Raw genomic sequence first — 18095 nt, 5'->3', positions numbered from 1 at the left:
TGGCCTTGTGGGGGAAATTGCAGCACAGCACATTAAAACCCACACGAACACGGGGAGAACTCTACACAGAAACGCCAACTGACCCAGCCGAGGCTCGAACCAGTGACCTTTTTGCTGTGAGGCAAACCTGCTACCACGTCGCCTCTGTGAACACATGGCAAAGCTAATTTAATTCAGAACAGTTATATTTTAAATTCCACTTACAACAGCAATTACTTAAAATGGAAAGACGTGCTGCTTTGCTTTTCTTAAAAATTATTTCTCCTTCAATTCAAATCCATTTGAAGGGATCCAGCTGAGAAAGAGCCCATTTTTTGTACTATCCTATTAAATAATGTCACACTTTAAAGTGCTGAAGGAGGACTAAATGAAGAGAAAAATAGAGAGAACAAGAAATAATGAACATCTGTCTCACTAAGAATGCATGAGCAGCGGATATTGAAGTTGAAATACAAACATTTACTAAGACACAATTTAGTCTTTTATTCTTGTCTTAAAATAAGACTAATTCACTATATAAATAATAAATGATTACGAAAAATTTACCAATAGAAATGATATCGATGTGTTTTTGATAAAATACATGAACCTAAATGTCTTTACTATAACATTTAAAGTCTGCAATTACATTAGAAAGTACTCTTCTTGTTGTATATAGTAGTGCTTGTTATAAGGCTTGTTTTACACACACACACAAACCGTATATATATATATATATATATATATATATATATATATATATATATATATATATATATATATATATATATATATATATATATATGTTGTAAAAAAATAATAAATTAATCTTATATTAATCTGATTTTAATTAATCTATGAAGAAAGTTTTAAAGAGCCATGAAACCCCCTCGTTTCAGCATGGTGTTTTCACACCTCTACTTTGGAAAAAGTCAGAAAAGTGGGCGTGTCCAGCTCTGTTTAGGGGGGAGTGCCGGAGGAACTAAAGTGGGATGGTGTGGGAGTGTCTATTTGTGCACGCGCGAGTTTCAGAGTCAAAATACACACCCACACAGACAGGAGAAAGTGATGGTGTTTAACCTACATGGACATCTGTAGTCGAATTATTTGCCAAATTATTAAATGTTGGACTTTAACTGCAGTTTGGCTCTTTCATTCAGGGAATTCATTCATGCCTCTCGCGACAAACGAGATATTTGATTCGAGGAACTGATCTAAGCCTGTATTTTTCATGCAATGTTTGATACCGCACGGCGAATAAGAGAAAAAAAAACCTCCGCATTTCCCGGAAACTTAGATGCATACGGCAGGTAGTGTCAGAAAGCCGCGTGTGTTATTCCGGTCACAAAATGCGGTGCTAACATTTCTGCACTCAGTGCAATAGTTAACTTAATTCGATACGAACAAACTGAATAAACAAAGAGCACTGGTCGCTCACTTTCCAAATCTGTAGAGACAGGACAATCACCAGCAACTAGAGCCGCGTCTATATGGAGAGAAGACTACAAGCGAATCCAGATTTCAGCGTTTGCAGATGAGAACAGCTCTCAGGTAAACAATAATCCCCCTTAGACACGTAAGTTATTGTTGTCGAGCGTCGCGTACACTGTAATCCACACGTGACTCCAGCTGAGCTCTCACAGAGAGAAAATGAAAACGAAACTTAACGGCAGCAAACTATAAAAGCAACACTTCACGCTTGTTTTGCCAACACAACGTGGCGTCTTTGTGGTGTAAGCACGGTGACACAAATGAATATTAATGAAGTTGCACAGTAGAGCGCGCTGATTGGTTTGAACCAAGCCTTACTCATGCATTAATGTATCACACTGTAAGACGTAATAAGACTCACTCTGGCACAGACGCCCAGTCTGCACGCTGGAATACATGCTATTATGTCATGACCGTGATGCAGCTTCAAAAATTCGTTTCAAACAGGAAGTACGAATTTGCTTGAAATAACGCAAAAACAACCAATTTACACTTTTTAGTGTAATATATAGGTGTCCTAATAGTGTTTTTAGCAGTGTGGGACACATATACGACTGTCAACAGCTCAAAAAATGTGTTTTGGTGTTTCGTGACCCTTTAAAGGAAGTTTGGCCAGAGGATAAATGGTCATGCCCAACTGAGACTGGTTTCGCTCAGGGTTTTTTTCTTTCACTTTCATAAATTTGTCAAGTGAATATTTAATAAATTTTACACTAATAGATAGTTTCTTCTATACTACATAAATAATAATTGACAATGAGCCTGAGTGTGTTTCCTAATTCATGTGTGTTTGTATTGGAGAGAGTACTTAAGGAATAGACTATGTGATTTCCGTAGAGATCAGAATATACTTTACATTGGCAAAAGTTCTGGATCATTTGCCGTTCTTTGCACATGAGCTCTATGACATCCCAATCTTAATCTATAGGATTTAAATGGAGTTGGTCTATGCTTTGCTACTGTATAACTGCTTAATCTCTTATGGAAAGGCTTTTCTCAAGGTTTAGGTGTTTATAGGAATTGTAGCCGTTCCTCTAGAAGTGAATTTGTGAAGTATGACAGGCACTGATATTGGATGAGAAGGCCTGGCTTTCTTTCTCTAATCTAATTCATCTCAAAGGTTTCTGTTGTGTTGAGATCAAGACCAAACTCACTCAATTATGTCTTTATTGAGCTTGCTTTATGCACCGGTGTGCAGTTATGTGGGTAAATATCCCAACATGAAATTGTCCAAAATGTCCTGTGATGTTGAGGAATTAGGAGTTCCTTTCACTGGAACCAAGAGAACTAAATGAAACCCCACAAAATAATCCTCTCCACCAAACTTGCATAAGGTAAGGTACATCTTGCATAAAGTAAGTTCTGTTCTCCTGGCAACCTTCAAACCTTGACTTGTCCATCAGATTGCCAGACAAGAAAGCGTTAATGGTCACTCCAGAGAACACATCTCCACTGCTCAAGAGTCCAGCAGCGATGTGTTTTACTCCACTGCATCGTACACTCTCAGAAATAAAGGTACAAAACCTGTCACTGTGGCACTGCATACTTTTTAAAAAGAGATATGTTTTTCCTATCAGGTCGTTAAATGTACATAATAATACCTAAAATGTACAAATGTGCACTTTAGTCTTGGTTGCAGCTTCTCGGCCATGGAAACTCATTCCAAGAATATCTTGGCACAGTTTCTAAGCTAATCTGAAGGCTGCACAAAATTTCGAGGCCTGTACCAATTGACTTTCATGCAATGTGCAGCATGCTCTATGAGGTTTCATTGCCTACCATTTCTTAGCTGAGTTTCTATTGTTCCTAAATTGCTTCTACTTTGTAAAAATAACACAATGTACAAAGCTTGAATTCTCTGAACTACCTTAAGCGACTCTTTCTCTCTTAAATTATTGTAGAAGCAGTGCTGTTTAATTTTATAGTACTGTGGCCATAAAAGTGAATGGAACACCTGAATTCATTAATTTAAAAGAATGTGCCAAAACCTTTGGCAATATAAGGTCCATCTTGTGGAACATCTAATTTTTAAATTGCACTGCGAAGAGGTGGAGGATGGAAAAAATAGGAGGTTCCCGAGGAGTCACGTGTACACAGTTCATTTGGAATCTTCCACTAGCTCTAACACATGTCTCTATTTTGGTTAAATGTAAAATAATTTGATAATAATTCATTAGGGTATGTGCGCCCGGACAGAGGCAAGCGCGTTGCTCTGCTTGTGTGCGCATATTGTCATTCTTACATTAGAAATAACAAACTTGCAAGCAGAAAAGACATGATATGGTTTAAGTGTTTATACTTGGAACTTTAAACTAGTGCACAGTTGGCAACTTGTCATAACTTTTCTGTGCAAAAGAAATGCGGCTTAGAGATGCCTTTACAATTAATTAACTGTGAAGAATTAAAGCGTAGTTAATAGTGAAATCAGCTAATTGTTGCATCCCTATTAATGATTACAGTGCATTGTACAAAAGGCATTTTCTACAAAACATATCCAAATGTTTTCAGCTGTTCGCACCACTCGCTTAAGGTAACTCACGCTCTGCGCAGACTCTGCAGCTCATACTGAATTGAACAGATGCACAACACTTCACAGCTATAGCGGCTGTTTTTCGAATAAACTAAATTTATTTTTATGTCTTGGTCACACTATTTAGAGGGCCAGAACAAATTGCCTCGGGGGCCGGATTCGGCCTGCGGGCCGCCAATTAAATAGCCCTGGGCTACAGTCTCACATTTTTTCAGCACAGAGATAATTAAGATGGTTTAATTATGCTTACTTAAGTACAAATATGTTTATTTGAAATGGCTAATTTATCTTTATTAACTTCACATGTATGTTTATTTTCAAAATGTAGGATTTTATGTGTTTCCCAGTGTGTACATGGGCTACCAGCAGCTATGAGATTACAGTGTTAATTTTTTTATACAATACATTAAGAACTAGTGCACTTTTCTTGGCTTTTAAGTAAAAAACACGTGTCAAGCCATGAGAACCGAACCGAACTGAAAACCGTGTTAAAAAACCAAGGTATGTATTGGGCTAACTGTATTGTTGCATCCCTTATATATATATATATATATATATATATATATATATATATATATATATATATATATATATATATATATATATATATATATATATATATATAAGGGATGCAACAATACAGTTAGCCCAATACATACCAATATAATATATATATATATATATATATATATATATATATATTAGTAGTGGGCCATTATCAGCGTTAATGTGCTGCATTAACGCGAGATTCTTATCGCGTGATAAAAAAATATCACCGTTAATCTGTTCTCAAAGTTGGGTTGGGAGTTGGCTTTGTTCTACACAAACTATGATGACTTTCACTTTGTGTGTGTGTTTTTTTTGTTTTTTTTTTTTGCTATAATTTATCTGTTAGTCATCTTTAACCAAACAGCTCATACTTTAAATTTTATTATTTATTTATTTATTTATTTATTTTTATTACAGATAAATACTAGTATGTAATTATATAATGTAGAATTGAAAATATTTTGTATGTTTGTAATGGTGATTTACTTCAATGCAGGTTACATCTCAGTTGATCTATCTCATAATTCTTTACATAATTCAATACAGAAACCCAGGGTTCCTTTACTACTAGTTTTAATGTGACATTTGAGTTAGTAATGGAGATTTGTGGTCAGCTGTTAAAATGTCAACCTGATATTTGAATTTGTGGTAGTAGGGAGCAGGGATGGGCAATTTTTATGATGCATGTATTTCAAATATGTAGTTTGCAATTTGTATTTGATAGGGATTATAAAAATGGGTTAATATTTTGCATCAAAATACTTTAGTGTCTTGTATTTTTGTATTTTAAAATACTGGAAAATAGTTTGTAAAAAGTCTACATGATGACTTCATAATAATTGCAGCTTCTTATTGGTTCAGGTATTTGCCTAAGCTTGAGATCAGAACAAAAAAAGTAATTGATATTGAAAAGATAATCAATGCTTAGAGTATGGATAGAAATTATGCAATACACATAAAGGAAATAACAGACAAATGGGTATATTTAGGAGCAGGTCTACAATCACTGAAAATAGTATACTGCACAATGCTAAGACCAGTAAAATGTATTGCAGTATAGTGTACAATGAATCAGCATCTTTGCTTAAGAAATGAGATGGAATAAAATATCTGTCCAAAAACAGGAATGCAGACCCTACAGCACATAATCATCTTCAGTCCCCGTGCTGCAGGTGGAAATGCAGACTAAGTTTAGAAAATAAAACTCCCAAAGATGGTGCACTGGTATTCACAAGGGGGTAAACTGAGACTCTTCCAGTCAAAGTAAAACTGAAAAACACTTGGGAGAGTGAGTATAATGCACAAATAGTAGTAGTGTTTGATTGATTGGTGATGTTGATGCCAAAAAAAAATGACAACATTAAAATAAGTTCTACAGTGGTAATACCTACAGTACTCCATTGACTGTTTCAGATGCAAGTAGTTGGTCTGCAAGCGCAGTAGCAGGATATACTGTATATGAAGAGTTTATTTGCAAAATAACTCAACTTTTCTAGAGATATCATGTCTTTTGTCGTGCAATGAAGAGCACAATTGCAAAAAAAACATGATTCTTAGAAATAACTTGATTTTAGTAGTTTTTAGAAATCATGTTTTTACATTAAGTATTGAAGATTTCAATTGCAAAAAAACTAACTTAATTTATATTCCAAAAAAAATTATGTGAACAAAAAATTAAAATAACCTCTTAACATATCACCCGTAAAAAATATGACTTAAAATAGATTGGAACACAATGAAGAGATGTAGTACTACTATGTTCTAACTCATTATCTGCATTATATGGTTTTTACAATGATTAAAGAGAATGTCTTCAAGACAGCACTTTTTGTGTGAAATTTGTACAAAATGTATGCTAAAAGCAAAGAGAAATAAAGGTTTATGAATACCTCCTTATGTACAGGAGTAGAGTTGGCAGAGAAGCTGACTTAAACTTGCTCATAAAAAACCCTGTTGTTATACGTCATTGTTTACTTCACTTAAGTCAGTTTAATATTGTAGGCATTGATCCAGTAGGCCCCCTTTACTCGAAAAATTGAGGTATTTGTTATTTTATTCTAAAATATATTTCAATTTATTTTTGTAATTTTTCAATTTATTTTGTATGTATATATTTCAATGGTTTTTGTAACAAAAAATATTTCACATTTTTAAATGATAAACTCCCTATCACTGATTTCTGGCAGCCAAATGCATGTTATGCAATGAAAAAAAAAGACTCACTGGAATCACTTACAACACAGTTTTTTTACCACAGAAAATATAGTATTTTTTTTCTTTTTTGTCTGACGGAAAAGTCATACACATCAAAGATGGTTTGATGGTAATGTTCCTTTTCCAGTGAACTGCTTATTAAATTTGTTTATTTATTTTGGATACAAGTGTCTATTGAACAATTAAAACATCAATTGTACTGTAGATGTATTTTAATTTCCCAGTGATCGGTTGCGGCTGGAAGGGCATCCGCTGCTTAAAAACGTGCTGGATAAGTTGGCGGTTCATTCTGCTGTGGCAACCCCTGATTAATAAAGGAACTACGCCGAAAAGAAAATGAATGAATGTATTTTAAAAATTTGTCAGATTAAAAATGTTTTTAAAAACATTTGGACACGTGGATCTGGAGGAGGTGGAGTTTATATAATACTACTGGTATAAAAATATAAGGCTGACGCTAGTGATGGATTCTTGAAAGCTATGTGGAATATTTACTTTCGTCAGACATGTAGAGATGAAAAGATTTTGACAAGAAGGCATGTAAACACACACACATATACACACACAGAGTGATTGCATACTGAGATAAGGCTGCCAGCACTGACATTTTTTGAGCAAGAAACATGATTTCTCTTTGCTTTTGACATTTCCCAAAGGGAACCGGTAAAAGCAAGAAGGAAGAAGAAAAAAAGAGCAAAGGAAAGTGAGAGTGGGGGAAGAAGAGATGCCCGAGGACAAGCGTTGAGTATTATTAATGACTGGTAGCACAGAGCGGGAGAAGCAGAAGTCAGAGTTACTCTAGACAGAGACAATTACCAAACCCGCTCTGATAGAAATCCATTCCTCACAGATCTGCTGCAGGAAGAAGATAAACTCTTTCATGCAAGAAAAGACTAAGGAGACCAATTAAAAAGAAAAGAATGTTTCATTTTTTCCCCCATCACAAATTTAAACGTGTTTGCCTATTTTCTGGTAAATGAAGACTTCCAGGCCAGCTTTCCCTTTCCTGCACACGACTCTCTCCACTAATTAAAAGGTTCTTCTGTCTCTTTCACACATTTCTTATTGAGTGACAGCCAAGTGGAAATCAGCAACGGGCACTGAGAGCACAATAATGAGAGGGTTTAAAAGCTGAAGTCTTGCAGGTTTTACACACATTTACACTCTCTGCAAGGCTTAAAGAGCTTAATTCATATTTAATTAAATAGCAAGGGATGTCAACCTGGAGGATATGTCGGAGGAAATAATATCATTAGTGATGAATGTTAGTTAAATGTGCAGAAAAAACAACTTTATTCATGGGTGATTCTTTAACTTGAGAGCTTTTTTAATGATCTGAAATTCTTGCTTTTCTTTTTAGAATAAAATCATAATAAACAACCTCGAAAATGTTTTACCTTGATTTCTTTGTTTGCTTGTTTTTTTTCTACTTATTAAAATGCCTGCTCTATTGATATTACTGTTTTTATGCAATTTTTCTCATAAATTTAAATAAAAAGTTGATCATTTTGAATTTTTTCTTTACATAATTTTTTTTTTACAATTATTATATTGTATCTTATAATTTTCACTTTTGATAATAAAATTATTTGAATTTTGATAATTTGATTTTGATTATATTGACTGTGATTAAAACACAAATTAAAACCTAATAGTTATTAAATAAATTCTTAAATGTTACTATCACGAATGAAGTTGCGATCGCTGGATCTCTCCCACAACACTTATGGACTACAAATCTGCCATTTCTGGACTATAATTTCACACATGTACTCTGCTCACACACACACACATGCTTCCTCATTCTGACTGATTACACTGGCACCACCCGAGGATTGTCAATGACCGATTACACACACTATTTAAGCAGCACACACACTCATTTCCGTTGCCGAGTCTTGTTTACTGTTTAGTGACAATTTAACGCGTTTCCTTAGTCTTGTTCTTCCTTGTGTTTACCTTAGCCTTGTTCTTAGTTATCCCTGTCTGCCGTCTGGCTACCGACCTCTCGCCTGTTACAGTGAGTATGATTCTGGATTTGCCTTCATACTTCTGTTTGCACCGGTGTTGACCATTGCTTGCCTGACTGCTGAATAAAACCTGCATGTGGATCCTCACCTTAGTTGTCTCTGTCACTCCCCGTGTTACAAAAGACTCAAAATGGATCCAGCAGCAATTCAACTCATGAGTCTTCGTCAGGGAGATCGCCCCATCGAAGACTATGTGGAAGACTTTATTCAGGTTGCCCATCTCACATCTATGGACAATTTGTCCATACAGCGTGACCAGATAACAACAGGGAACATTATAGACCTTTTTCTTGGAATGCAAAATTACCCATTATGCCTTGCGTGTATGCGGAAGGAGAATGCGAAGAACTTCCGGTCGGCAGCTGATGCGTGTAAACAGTCACGTTTGGACAGCTTTGAAACGATAGTTTTAATCTATTTTACCCGCTTTTATCCTCTTTGAACTAATACTGTTGTCCATCAGCATCATCTCCTGGACTGATCATTTAAAGAAATGCGATCTAATAGGATGGAAAACAGCTGCTGTGAGGCATTTCCCCCTCATTGTCAGACGGCATCTTCTGCAGTTTAAATGAAGCCTTGTCATCGCTAAAGTCAACATTTTCTCTTTATTTCAAAAATATAACCAGCCCAAACAAATGTAATTCACCAAAATGTTTGACATACACACGTAGCCTGTATTGTGCCACTGACACACTGATTTAATAACTGTGACAAAGTGAAAATATAGGCTAGTGTCATTTCGAAATCACAGAAAAACACAAACTGTGGTAAAAACAACACACAAAATAAAACACAAACGGCTCGCGACTAGAATGAACAGCAAATCAGCCAGCAGCGTATCAATAACCAACTTTTATTGGTCATTTTTGTAAATTGCACGACTTTCATACCTGTTAAGTTTCATGCCAGTACTCTGGTTTGCTCTCTCTCTCTCTCTCTGTGTGTGTGTGCCGCTGAGCTAACAGCTGACAGGCCGGGAACGCACAAACACACAATATTTCTGACGGCAGACACGTGAACTAGGAGAACGTTTTTCTCGTATTTCTGACGCGCTTGAACCACATGTGACAGATTATAACGGCTTTTAACAGACAGATAAACACTCTGTTATCCATTAAAAATGTTGTTGAAACCCATTTTCGGAGCGCAAATTACCAGTTGTACACGCTGTAAACGGAAGTTTTTAGCATTCTACCGGAAGACCCTGGTCGCTATGGCGCCCTCCATGCAGCAGCCATGAAAAAGGTCTATACACTCCACCGAGACATTAATGCTGGCATAACCAACTCACCAGTCTACGGCAAATCCCACAGCTCACAAGATGGCAACTTCCAGTCCCACAGCTCACAAGATGGCCACCTCCAGTCCGCCTGCTCGCAACATGGCTTCCTGTCCCGAGTCTGTTCCTTTTTCCTGAAAGGCCATCGCCAGAGCCACTACTGCCAGAGCTGCCAGAGTCAATGCCTCCAGAGCTGCCAGAGTCGACGGTGCCAGAGCCACTGCCACCAGAGCTGCCAAAGAGCCACCGCCGCTGCCAGAGCCACTGCTGCCAGAGTCCCACGAAAGGCCTAAGCAGATGACTGAGGCCAGAGTCACAGTCTGAGTTTCACGAATGGCGGCCAAGGCCGCAGGACTTCACAGAGCTGCCAAAGCTGTGTAATCCACCAGGTCCATATGACCCGCCGAGGTCTGATGAAAGGAAGGCTCCAGGCTCTCTACAGCTCTATACTCCTGACCCTCCGCAGCTCCATACTCCAGGCCCTCTACAGCTCCAGGTCCACCGCAGCTCCTTGCTCCAGACCCACTGCAATCTCATGATCCAGGTCTTCTGCAGCTCCACGCTCCAGGCCCTCAAGAGCTCCAGGCCCTCCACAGCTTCAGGCCCTCCGCACCTACACTCTCCAGGCCTTCCGCAGCTCCACGCTCCAGGCCCTCCTCAGCTCCATGCATCAGGTTAGCCTCCGCTGCATGATGCTAGCCCTCCATCCCTCCCTCTCTTCTGCCTCTCCACCTCCCGCCTGAACAGTATTAGGAGTGTTTGGAAGCCACTCCTTAGAGGGGGGGCTCTGTCATGATCACCAGCGATCTGACTTCATAGATTGCTGGATCTCACTCACAACACTTATGGACTACAAATCTGCTATTTCTGGGCTACATTTTCATAAATGTACTCCGCTCACACACGTTTCCTCATTTCGACTAATTCCACTCACACCACCTGAGGATTGTCAAAAACTGATCACACGCACTATTTAAGCAGCACACACTCCCTTCCATTGCTGAGTCTTGTTTACTGTTTAGTGACAATTCAACGTGTTTCCTTAGTCTTGTTCTTCCGTGTGTTTACCTTAGCCTTTTTCCTAGTTATCCCTGTCTGCCGCCTGCCTATCGACCTCTTGCCTGTTGTCTCTGTCACTCCCCGTATTACAGTTACTTTTTTTGTTTTTTGGTTAATCATTTTAAAATTCTGTTTACGCCTGGTGCATGCTGTAATTTTATATCATAAAATCTGAAAAATCATACAAACATGATGATCAATTCTTAATTTTTAAAAAGATAAAATTTTATTTTGAAATGTATTTTTGAATTGTAATTATTTCCAATCTTTTAATTTTTTTAGTTTTGTAAAATTAAGCAAAATGAATAAAAAAGTAAAGGTATTAAATATTTAATTAATATTTATATATTTACCTTTGTGTTGTTAACAAGACATAATGTGGTAACTATGCACTAGCCTGAGTAAAATAAAGACATTTTATTCTAAATATACATATCCTATTTAAGTCTTTCTAATAAGCAGTTATTACATATTGTGAATTTATTTCTGGCAGAAAGACAAATTTAATTTACACAACTTTGGTTACAATGGTAACACTTTATTTTGATGGTCCATCTGAGTATTAGTAGACTATCTGCCTAATATCTCTTGACACTGCTCCTTCAACAGATATTTAACTGTCTTTAAGAAACTTTGTTATGTCATTTCAACCTACACTAACCCTAAACCCAGCCTAACAGTCCAGACAATCTAATGAGAATTAGTTGGCAGGTAGATCAATGTAACTTAATTCAACAAACGAGCCATCAAAATAAAGTATGATCATTCTAATTTAACTGTCCATCTCACAAACTTTCTTTTGACTCAGTCCTTAATTTATCCACTGTCATCACAGTGGAAAAAAACACCAATTACTCTAACATATGTTTTAAGTGGCAGATGCCCTGCCCAGCCAAAACTCGAACAAGCAACCTTCTTGCTGTGAGGCGACAATGCTAACCACCAAGCTATCATGCTGCAAAAGTCTTAATTATTAATAAGTATCTTATAGTATCTTAAGTATATTAGGAATATAGTTACAACTTTATAAGAGGTTTAAAATAAATCATTTCAGATATATAAATGTTCATGCGTTCAGAATTCAGATATTTTTAATCTTACAAAAAGAGTGTAAATTCTCTCATCATTTATTCACCCTTATTTGTTCCAAATATGTTTGAGTTTCTTTCTACTGTTCAACACAGAAAAAGATATGTTAAAGATTTCTGACAGTCATAGAATTTATGGATGTCAAGCGTGCCGGTTTCCAACATTCTTAAGAAAATCTTGTATTGTGTTCAACAGAAGAAAGAAATTGAGTGTGAGTAAATGGTGCAGAAATTTTCATTTTGGGGCGAACTATCCCTTTAACAAAGGCAAAGACTTGAAATTGATTCATTATTAAACATGACACTTTCAGCACTGGGATTTATGGAAAAAGCTGTTAAAATACATTTCTCACACAGAACCCATTTCCAGACTAGATCAAGAGTGTAATATCCAGACATGCTGCTGTGAAGGTTGTGAAAACACACACACACACACACACACACACGTGCAAACAGACACATGTGTTGAGAGATGCACAGTGCTGGGAGTTCGGGAAGAATAAGGGTGAGGATTAAAACCTCTTTTTTAACACACACACACATTGAGAGACATCACTCAACTCATCCAGTCCTGCTCGTCTAGGTCACCAATTAAGCCTGACCCACAAAAGCTGTTGGCTTGGCAACAGTGCCGCATGAGAACACAATCTAACCAAAACTAGCTTGAGTTTAACTGTCACTCAAATGTGACAGAGAAATATAAAGAACCAGGGGACTCTGCAGTCACATTTACAGTAGTAAGGACAGGAAACTATTTCAGAAAGGGCTGAACTTAAACAGCCAGTTTTTATAAATTTTATTGAATATATATATATATATATATATATATATATATATATATATATATATATATATATATATATATATATATATATATATATATATATAAAATCTGTGACTGTTGCCTCACAGCAAGAAAGCATCCGCTGCGCAAAACATATGCTGGAATAGTTGGTGGTTCATTTCACTGTGGCGACTCTTGATAAAATATAAAAAAAATTAACGCAATTAACGCAGTTGCAGGTTTTTTTTTACTTCCTGTTTTGGTGGACGTGTGTTTAACATGTAAGAAATGTGGATAAGACCAAGGAAGCACTTTTTGAAGGCAAGTTTCAGTATAAAACAATTAGTTGCATCACAGGTTATCCAGAATTTCATGCAATTTTGGGTGTTTCATTTTTAAATTTCTGTTGTACGTTGATACCGCATGGCGAACAGAAAGAAAATCCTCTGCATTTCGTGACTCGGTGTTCCTTTAAGGTAATAAAATCCTTGCTTAGGCTACACGGTAGACTTTTAATAAGAGTATAATCTTAATTATAATAAAATCTGAGTATTGGTGTCTTATGTGAATGTACTCAGAAAGTCTCTGGTGAAGTCGCGAGCTGTCAAAGACAGGGCATTACTCTGCCTTTCAGCATGAGCCCTCCAAGTTTAGCGTGTTTCCTCATTAAACGCAATGAAAGCGTATGCTTTGCGTTGTGTCAGAATCCTTGTGAAATACAGTAATACTTTAGAATGCTTAGTTCAAGCAAATTTGATGAACGCGATCATGCGTGTTGAATCTGAAGGGAGTCGCTCCAGCACATTGTGTGTGTGTGTGTGTGTGTGTGTGTCAGGCCCGTTGAGGGGTGTCAGGGGTGGAGTGAGCGACGTATCTGAGTAGGGGCGTGTGCGCGCGCGACATACCTGAAGTCTAGGAGGGATGCAGTGGAGATGGGTGTGCAATGTATTTAACGACTGGTTTGCGAGAGATTATCATTCATTTGCTGGCATCCGGGAGTCTCTGTGCATTTGCGGGATACTCCTAGTCTTAGCAGCTGGATGAATGTAAAGGAGGATTAGGCAAAATTGTTTCTACTTTATAATTAATGTTCTCAACTCACAGCAATAAAACTTTACAATGAGTGCAACAGTTTATATTCAATAGTTTATTATTATAATTTTCCATTTTCCATATATGTAATGCCTGTATTTTGGCATTTTTTTGCAGCCCACTTAGAATCCAACATTGAAATCAATGTTTTTTTATTAACATTGATTGTTTTGAAATTTAAATGGCATTAACATGCCTGTGTTTTAATTTCTGTAATAAATATTGAATATAAACAAGCAGGATCTTGATGGTGTATTGTGGGTATGTTGTTTACATGAAGGAATCAGGTTACAAGTTAAACAAAAATTCTAATAACAATTATATTGAATTTAAATAGTTTTTGTCTTGCGTTTACATAAATTTTACATTTGAATAGCCAAAATGACAAGTGACAGGTGACAGGTGTTTCCCAGTACTGGAAAGGCATCCACTGTGTAAAACATATGCTGGAATATTTGGTGCTTCATTCCACTGTGGCGACCCCTAATAAATAAAGGAAAGGAAGCAAAGGAAAATGAAGGAATGGATTTTGATTTAATTTTGTAATAATCTAAAATTCAAAACTGTACACTGTACACCTAATCTTTTTAAAATTGTGTATAATAATCCACGACAAGATAAGTTAAATATCTCCCTTTGACAACCCAAGGTAAAGTCATAATTATCTCGGTGATTTTAAAGATTGTTTTATTATTATTTTTCTGTGGTGTGAGTTGTTTTTAGTTCTGCTCAGTAGCACATTGGAGACACTATGAGCACGAATCATAAAAAGAAATCCTGAAGTGTGGGGCAAACCCTGAGGACAAATGTGTACACAAGCTTCATCATGTGAAACAAAAAAATCATGTGAAACTGAAAAAAAAAAAGATCCAATCAGAAAGCAAGCTGAAAGAAGACAGAAGCATAGCAAAAAGTCATGGAGCAACAAAGTGAAATGGATTTGGACAGCAGAGATGAAGGATCAGCTTGTCAATTTATTAGTTTGTTCATCCGCCATGCTTGTTCTCAAGTCTCAAGAGATTTTTAAAGATTCCTTGTATTAACATTTGGAACTCTGGTTGAACATCTGTTGATGTGTGGTGTGCTTTCTTTGTCATTGCAGCCCAACACACATTATAGGTGTAAATTAAAGATCTTTTTTTGTCATGTTTGTGCTGTCTAACATTTTGAAAATATTTGAGTGTTTACCCATTGTTAAGCAAATTACAGGACTGGGCTGTGATGATCAGCTGATCATTGGTTATAACATTATTGGTTGACGTTCCTAGCTGGATAGAGTGGTTGTGATGAAGAGTTAAGTTAGCCACAAGTAGTTCTCTTTCGTCAGGGTTGATGGATGGTCCTTCATTTAGCAAGAAATGTCAGTTGATGCGAACAGCTGTGATCAAACTGGAATGAGAGCCAAAGAGTCAGCAAAAAAGCAGTGAATGAGAAATGTTATTCCATGTAGAAAGGAAGAGATGTCCAAGGTCTGAACCCTGTGGCAGCCAAACAGCTAGATGATGTGACTTGGACACTTCACTTCTGCAAGACACTTTGAAAAACATACCTGAGAGGAAACTACTGGAATGTGGTTCTTGAGATGCCTATTCCCATGAGTGTTGACAGGAAGATCTAAAGGTAACTGCATCAAAAGCAGTGGACAAATCCAGCAATATATGTACTGAAGATTATTAAGTCAGATGACTGCTTGCTGTCCAAGAGGTTGCTCAGTGTAAAAATGCACAGGCTTGGTTAAACAAACTCGCTCCAGTGTTACTGACTGAAAGAAGGTATACTGGGATTCTTCAATTCCATTTTTTAAGCAGTTGAATTATTTGAGCCTGCTTAAAATTTTCAACACACAATTACAGTGGTGTGATTAGAAGTTCAGTGCATTACATGACCAACTGCTAATTTCAAATCTGCTTTCCTATGGTGACTGTTGCTGAGCAAGAGAAAAGATGTGCACAGTGTATTTCATTGATCAATGTTGTGAAACAAATAATACATATTTTATGTTTTAGTCCATGGAGACAGCAATAATATTTTTTTTTACCCTAATCAGTAACACAGTTAAAAAGTCACTCCTTCAAGGGATGTAGGCAGGAATCTGGAGAATGTTTTTTTTTTTTTTTTTTTTTTAAGAAAAAATATAAATAAAATAAACAGGTGAGGACAGTCCCTCATGGTCCTCTCTTGTCTTCCTCTGTTGTCATTCCTCCTTGGTTGTCCACTTCTGCTCCGCTTGTGTTACTTGAGACAGGTGGTCTCATTCTATTCTCATGGCTTTTAGCCACCCCCACTCATGCCATATCTTCATCACCCTCACAACCTGGAGGCACATCAGGAGTGTGCTTACTCTTCCATCCCCTCCTCTGGGAAAGGGCCGACATCTCAGCAAAACCACAGAACTAGGGAAAGAATCAGGGAAGAAGAAAGAGAAAGAAAGCAGAAGTATATGGAGAGACAGAGGAAATGAAGAGAGGGGAGAAAGAAAAGAGAAAAATAAAAGAAAAAAAAGTTTTAGTTTCCCAAACATGCTGCTGCTTTGTCTCGTGACGGGTGATGCAGAGATGATACTCATCAGCGATTGCATCACAGGCCTTATTTTCTTCCCAAGACTCTCAGCCATGCCCCGTGATGTGTTGAATGAACTTTTAAAGTGTAAAGGTTGTACTGGTCACATTAAAAAATTATGGATGCAGTAAGCGAGTATTTAAAATGTACATGTGAAAGGGTTAAATGCTGTAGGAAAGATTGAAGAGATATGTTAATAATTTCCATGTGTGAAGAAGTGTGGTTTATTTATAAACTAAATTTAAGAGGAGCATTTACTTATGATTGAACACAGCTGGTCCCGCATAAGCTAATATACAATCCACCAATCAATCCATTCCTAGCGCCTGGTTTATACTTCTGTGTCAAGTGATTGGCGTAACCCACAGCGCATGCCTTGCGCATTGCCGTGCGTTTATACTTCTGCGCGCTGTTTCTGTTGCTCCGCAATAACACTTCCGAAACGCTAGTTGACAGTGAGGTCTTTATGAGGTCTTCATTAAAAGTGGCTCAACCTAACTCATTCAGAGGCGGGAACCGACTTGCAACAACTTTAATCACAATACAACAGTCTCCATCTGGAGCTCTTTCACAAGACTCCACACTCGTAAACACACTCCATTGTGCTTGCGTGGCTCTTGGTCCACACTCATCAGCGCTACCAAGCTGAACAATCACAGAGCATGCGTTAACATTGCAACGTGTAGTCCCATTTTTTGGGTAGTCCGCGTCAACGGCGGCCATGGACTCTCAAGATCTACCTAAGCTCAAACTCCCCTCTCACTTTCAGTCAGGAGGGGGCCCCGGACTTGAGGATTTTTTGAGTTCAGGGCTCTCTCTCGGAACAACATGGCAAACAAGCTTTATTATCAATCATCAACAAAGGGTAAACTCTTGAAACCAGAAATGGCTTGAAGAGAAGAGATGGAATAAGATCAAGCGAAGAAATATTAGATGAGTGGAAAAAAGAAGTTAAGAGAATTCAGCCTTTGAAAATGAAAGATGTGAGAGTGTGCATGTTTGTTAGTGAGATGTTTTTTTCAGTTTATGATGTTCATACTGATGAATGGATGGTTATTATTTTGTTAAAGTAGAATGTAGCAAAGTCGTCAGCTGCTAATGCTCATGAAGAAGAGGGAGGTGGAGGATAAAGGAGGGAGGAAAATTGATCACCTCAACTACCAGAATTCTGTAAGTACTAGAATTGCCAAAGTGGTAAGCATATTTTATTATACGTCATTAAGCTAAAAATATTTTTGTATTATAACTTATAATTGTGTATGAGTTACTGGACAGCTTCTGAAGGTTGAGTAAAGAAGCAAAACACATTTTCACCAGTTTTAAAGACATGTCGGGAGTAAAGAGATATTTTTTTGCTATCAGAAAACTACGATTTTGCAAGGTAACAGACGCATGCCTATTAAAAGACACTGGAAGAATTAGTGAATGTTGAAATGCA

This window comes from Danio rerio, chromosome 18 (assembly GCF_052040795.2).
Source record: "Danio rerio strain M-AB ecotype USA chromosome 18, GRCz13ab, whole genome shotgun sequence".
NCBI lineage: Eukaryota > Metazoa > Chordata > Actinopteri > Cypriniformes > Danionidae > Danio > Danio rerio.
Note: the sequence above shows the minus strand (reverse complement) of the source record.